Source organism: Erythrolamprus reginae, chromosome 2, assembly GCF_031021105.1.
Source record: "Erythrolamprus reginae isolate rEryReg1 chromosome 2, rEryReg1.hap1, whole genome shotgun sequence".
NCBI classification, from domain to species: Eukaryota; Metazoa; Chordata; class Lepidosauria; order Squamata; family Dipsadidae; genus Erythrolamprus; species Erythrolamprus reginae.
The window spans coordinates 29,554,181-29,560,539 of record NC_091951.1 but is presented as its reverse complement, the minus strand read 5'-3'; positions in this window follow the sequence as shown (position 1 = coordinate 29,560,539).

Genomic DNA, 6,359 nt, shown 5'->3' with positions numbered 1-6,359 from the left:
TGCGAACTGAAGAAGCTTCTTGGATGAGAAGTGAAACGCCTTAGTATTGCTCCAGATTTGCTTCATCAGTTGCCAATCTGCCCTATGCAATAGGGAGGCAGAGCTGCAGGAAGGTAAAGGGAGGGCTACCATCAGGGAAATTGAAACTACTCTGGAAAAAGTGCAAAGAAAAGGGGCTGAGAAAAGGTGACCAGATTTGAACTTGGTTAAAGCGGGACACCATTGCGGGGGGACGGATAGACGGACAGACTTCAATCCCCAGAATTCCTCAGCCAGCAAAGCTACGGGCTACAGAAGGAGGCAAAAGAGCCTTCCAAAAGCAAATCGCCTTTCTCCTCTCAACGCTCATCATTGCTGTGCTCAATATTAATAGACAAGCCAGGCTGAAGTAAATACAGTGGTACCTCTACCTAAGAACGCCTCTACTTACAAACTTTTCTAAATAAGAACTGGGTGTTCAAGATTTTTTTGCCTCTTCTCAAGAACCATTTTCCACTTATAAACCTGAGCTTCCAAAACTGTAACCGGAAAAGGCAGGGAGAAGCCTCCGTGGGGCCTTTCTAGGAATGCCCTGGGAGGAAACGGCCAGAAAAGGTGAGGAGAAGCCTCTGTGGGGCCACTCTAGGAATGCCCTGGGAGGAAACGGCCAGAAAAGGCGGGGAGAAGCCTCTGTGGGGCCACTCTAGGAATCTCCTGGGAGGGAACAGGGCCAGAAACAGTGGGGAAAAGCCTCCGTGGGGCCTCTCTAGGAATCTCCTGGGAGGAAACAGGGCCTCCACCCACTCTGTGGTTTCCCCAATTGCATGAATTATTCGCTTTTATATTGATTCCTATGGGAAAAAGCGCTTCTTTACAAACTTATCTACTTAAGAACCTGTCATGGAACAAATTAGGTTCATAAGTAGAGGAACCACTGTATTGGAATCCATACTACAATATGCCTGCCAGAGAAATCCCAAGACGCCTGCAAAGTCCGGCCACCCCCGCTTTCAAAACCCAGTGCTGAACAAGAGCACTCAAACCAACTGCTGCTGCTTGGAATGGGGTGCGCTGAAAAGGCTGCCAGGAAAACCTTTAAAAAATTCATTTCCCAAAGTGGCCTATGAGCGGAAGATGGTTAAAGCCGATTCAAATGTGATGTATTTCCCCCCACCCCCAAGAAATTAACACACTTCATTGTTCTTGTTGTATTTGTAAATCGTGTCCTCTATATTCTGGGGGATGTATTTGATGGCTGTTCATCTGTAACGTGTCAAAAAATGGGGGTCAGTAGAAATACCTGGGGTTTTACCATTATCATATTTTATTGGTCCTAAAGTGTTTCCTTTCTCTGGGCGCTGGGAGATGTTTATTCCCTCGCCCAACGCCCAGAGAAAGGAAGCGCTTTATTCGCTGTGGGCAATCCAGACAAAGGAAAATCAGGACTTTTTAAAAACCACGCAGGACAAATTATTAAAAATCAGGACTCTCCTGCCAAAAGCAGGACATCTGGTCACCTTAGAAGATGATTAAAGACCTGGAGATGAAAACTTATGAAGAACGGTTGCAGGAAATGAGTTTGGCCAGTCTGGAGAAAAGAAGGACTTGGGGGGACATGATAGCAGCATTCCAGTGTTTGAGGGGCCGCCCTAAAGAAGAGGGGGGTCAACCAATTTTCCAAAGCATGAGACAGCAGGACAAGAAACAAGGGATGGAAACTCATCAAGGAGAGAAACAACCAGGGGTTAAGGAGAAACTTCCTGACAGTTAACCAATGGAACTGCTTGCCACTGGGAGTTGTGGATGTTCCAACACTAGAGAGGTTTTTAAAAAGAGATTGGACAGGTAGTTGCAGTGATGGGCTCCTACGGGTACAGTCAGGTACGCAACGGCGGCAACTGCTGAGATGGCTCCACCGGCTTCCCTTCATCATGTGACGTTCCCGGCGCTGCTGCTCCTCAAAGGGAAGCTGCTGCTGTCGCCACTGCTGCCGCCGGGAAGGAGAAAGTTGGTGGACAAGACGAAGCACTGAGGAGAGGAGCCCCCCGAAGCTGCCGGTATTGCAGCCGCCCGCCCCCCTTCCTACAGCTTGGAAAGGTTAGACTATAGGGACTGGGAGGCTGTTAAGTGGGGCGGTAACATTTCGGATAACAAACAAAATTTTCTGTGGCTGTTTGGTATCCGAATTTTTGTTCAGATACCAAAGCAAATTTTTGCCGAAAATTTTGTTCGGTATCCGAAATGTACGAGAACCAAAGCATTCGAGAACCAAGGTACCACTGTATTTCAATTGTCATCGTGGTCATTACTGCACATTCTAATATTTTTGTTGATGAGATTTAAAGTTGCTGGGGTTGAATCCGTTTTCCAACTTTGGCCATATACTATTCTTGCTGCTGTTACAATGTGTAAGATTAAATATCTTCTTTTGCAATCTTTTCTCTGAAAATGCCCAATAGGAAGAGTTCCAGTTTTAAAGGGATTGTTTGTGAAATAATTTGTTCAAACAGTTTTTGACCTTTATCTGGATTTTTTTTTGCCATTGGGCATGTCTCTGTACCTTTTTGTCAGGCCTTTTTCACTACTTTCCCTCGGGCATCTTTCTCTATCTTTTCCTCAAGCTTCTCTCTCTCTCTCTCTCTCTCTCTCTCTCTCCATCTCCTGCTGCTTGTTGGTGTCTCCTTCCATTGCTTCTGTCCCTTTGTTAATACCCTGCCCCCCCCTTTCTCAATCTCTCTCTTTCCCCTGGTACTCCTTTCACCTCAGGCCTCTCTCTTTCTCTCTCTCTCTCTCTTTCTCTTTCAGTCAGGCCTCTCTGTCCCCCTTTCCCTCAAGCTAATTTCTCTACTTTGGCCTCAGGCCTCCCTCTCCATCTTTCCCCCAGGCTTCTCTCTCTATCTTTTCATCAGGTCTCTCGCTCTGTGTGTGTGTGTGTGTGTCTGTCTGTCTCTCTCGCTCTCCATCCTCTGCTGCTGCTTGCTGGTGTCTCCTTCCATTGCCTATGCCCCTTTGTTAACACCCTGGCCTCCCCCACACTTTCTCAATCTCCCTCTTTCCTCTGCCTACTCCATTCACCTCAGGCCTCTACCTTTCCGTCAAGCTAATTTCTCTACTTTGGCCTCAAGCCTCTCTCTCTCTCTTTCAGTCAGGCCTCTCGCGCTCTCTCCCCCTCCTTCTCTCTCTCCTCTTTCTCTCTCTCTTTTTCAGTCTACCTTTCCCTCAAGCTAATTTCTCTACTTTTGCCTCAGGCCTCTCTCTACTTTTCCCTAAGCCCCCCCCCCTTTCAGTCAGGCCTCTCTTTCTTCACCTTTCCCTCAAGCTAATTTTTCTACTGTTGCCTCAGGCCTCTCTATCTTTCCCTCAGGCTTCTCTCTTTACCTTTTCCTCTCTCTACTGACAGTGAGAGCGATCAATCGCTACCTTTTCCTCAAGCTTCTCTCTCTCGGTCTCCATCTTCTCCTCTTGTTTGCTGGCCTACAAGGTCCTGTCCAACTCTAATAATCTAATCTAATCTCTGTGATCGTCCCTTAAATATTGGAAGATTGTTATCGTGTCAGCCCTGATCCTCTTCCTAATTATCTTTCCCTCAAGCTTCTCTCTCTACCTTTTCCTCAGGCTTCTCTCTCTCCATCTCCATCTTCTGCTGCTGCTTGCTGGTGTCTCCTTTCCTTTCCTTGCTTCTGCCTCTTTGTTAATTTCCCTGCCTGCCTCCATTTCTCTCAGTCTCTCTCTTTCCCCTTCTTGCTCCTCCTTTCTTTCTTTATCTCAGGGGTGGAGAAAGGAGACGCATTTAAAACAGCCAAAAACGAAAGTCAAAAACCCCTCGCTGCTTGGAAATCACGTGAGGGCAAAGAAAAACTGAACGGAAAGACACAAACACACACCCAGCCAGTGTCAAAACAAAACGGATGCAAACTCAATGGCAAACAAGGCTATTTTTCTCCCTGTCTCTGAATCGCACAATGGCTGCTTCCACCTGGGCTTCCTCCAGCAAAAGCCAGCCTCGCTTGGAAGGGGCCTCGGAGATCATATAGCCCAATTCCACTGCTAGAGAAAGACCCTTAAAGAATAAGAGAGTGGGGAGGGACTTTGGGGGTCATCTAGTCCAACCCCTGGCTCAAGCTGGGGTCCCACGGAATGAAAGGGTGGGATAGCACCTTGGAGGACATCTAGTCCAACCCCTTGCTCAAGCAAGAGACCCTTACAGAATTGCAGAGTTGGAAGGGGCCTCAGAGGTCATCTAGTCCAACCCCCTGCTCAAGCAGGAGACCTTATAGAATCACAGGGTTGGAAGGGATCCTATAGGTCTTCTAGACCAGTGTTTCCCAACCTTTTTTGAGCCGCGGCACATTATTCATATTTTCAAAATCCTGGGGAACATTGAGGGGGGGGGGGGGCAAAAAAAATGTTTGGACAAAAAAAAATCTCTCTCTTCCTCCCTTTCGCTCTATTTCTCCCTCCCTCTTTCTCTCTCTTCCTTCCCTTCTTTCCATCCATCCCTTTCTTTCTTTCTTCCTTCCTCTTTTTTGCTCTCTTTCTCTCTCTCTCCTTCCCTCCCTCTATGTCTTTCTCTCTCCCTCCTTCCCCCTCTCTTGCTCTCTCTCTTGCTTTTTTCTCTCTTGCTGTGTGTCTCTCTTGCTATCTCTCTTTCTTTCTCTCTCTTTCTCTCTTGCTACCTCTTTCTCTCTCTTCCTCTCTTTCTCTCTCTATCTGTCTCTCTTGCTATCTCTCTTAATTTCTTTCTCTCTTCCTCTCTCTGCCTCTCTTGCTATCTCTCTTTTTCTCTCTCTCTCTTGCTATCTCTCTCTTTCTCTCTTGCTATCTCTCTTTCTTTCTTTCTTTCTCTCTCTTTCTCTCTCGTTACACCATGCCGACAACAGCGGCATCGGGCAGTAGCCAGGGGGTGGCGGCAGAGCGGCTGACTGCGAGCAGGAGCTCTGACGGCGGCAGCTGGATGTGCTGCTGGATGCCGTATATGCTGGCGCTGCGCTGGGCATGGGCGTGGGGCTGGCACCTCCGGCCCAGCCAGCGAGCCAGTGCCAGCCGCGCAGCGCCAGCATGTACGGTGTCCAGCAGCACGTCCAACCACCACCGTCGGTGCCTCCACCCTGGAGCTCCCTCTCGCCACCATCTCCCCGCGACTGCCTGGGGCCGCTGCAGCCGGCACCCTCCCGCTCCCACTGCCAGTGCCCTCCCCCCAGGCCCCAAAGGATATTGGTTGCTGCCCCCGCCAGGGAAGCTCCAGCTGGGTGTGCCGCTGCTGGTGCCTCCGCCCTGGAGCTCTTGCCACCGCCATCCCCCGGCTACTACCTGGTGCCGCTGCTGATCGCGCCCTCCTGCTCTTGCTGCCGGTGCCCTCCCGTCGAGCCCCAAAGGACACTTGCCGCCGATGCCAGGGAAGCTCCAGCTGGGCAGGGTGCTGCCGGTGCCTCCGAGCTGGAGCTCCCTCTCGCAATTGTCCCCCGGCTACTGCCCGATGCCGCTGTTTCCGGCGCTCTCCTGCTGGGGCCCAAAGAAGGAAGGCGGGAAAAAGGAGGCGCGGAAGAATGAAGCTCTCCTTTTTCCCGCCTTCCTTCTTTGGGGGAGGAAAAGAAAGGAAAGGAGAAAGAATGGAGAAAAGAAAGGAAAGGAAAAGAGAAAGGAGGACAATAGAGAAGGGAAGGGAAGCCAAGGAAAAGATAGAAGGAAGGGAGGGACAGAAAGGGAAGGAATGAGAAAGGAAAGGTGGGAGGGGAAGGAAAAAAGGAAGGGAGGGAAGAAATATAGGAGGGAGGAAGGAAGGAAGGAGAAAAGGGAGAAAAGGACAGAAGGGAGGAAGGAAGGAAGGAAGGAAGGAAGGAAGGAAGGAAGGAAGTCCTGTGGGTAGTCTCTTGTGCTGAGTGGTTTTCTTCTAGACATTTAATAACCCTACTAGGTGTTCTGCCTGGCCAATGGCAATTAGCCACCCACGAGTCCAGAATTAAGTCGAACACACGGCAATTGAATCAAGAAAGTCTCTTTTATGTACAGAGGCTAAGACACCTGCTTGAAATGCAAAACCAATTAATAATAATAATAATAATAATAATAATTATTATTATTATTATTATTATTATTTACTGTTTTACGAGTCCCAAAAGGTTACAGTTACTCACACCAAAAGTTCACTTGACACCTTGAGATTAGGGCCAGAGCAGAGGAGTGATTTATGAATCAATAAAGCCAGAGTTCTACACTCCAATCTCGTACAGCCTTTTCTGGCTTGAATGTCACAGAGTTCACAGAAATCCCAAAACAGAAAGCAAACCACACTGCTCAAGTTTCTTTCTTCTTCCAAAACACTAACAATAAACGCCCACCTTCAGCACTCCAACCCTCCCTTATTTATCAGGGTTTTAGCA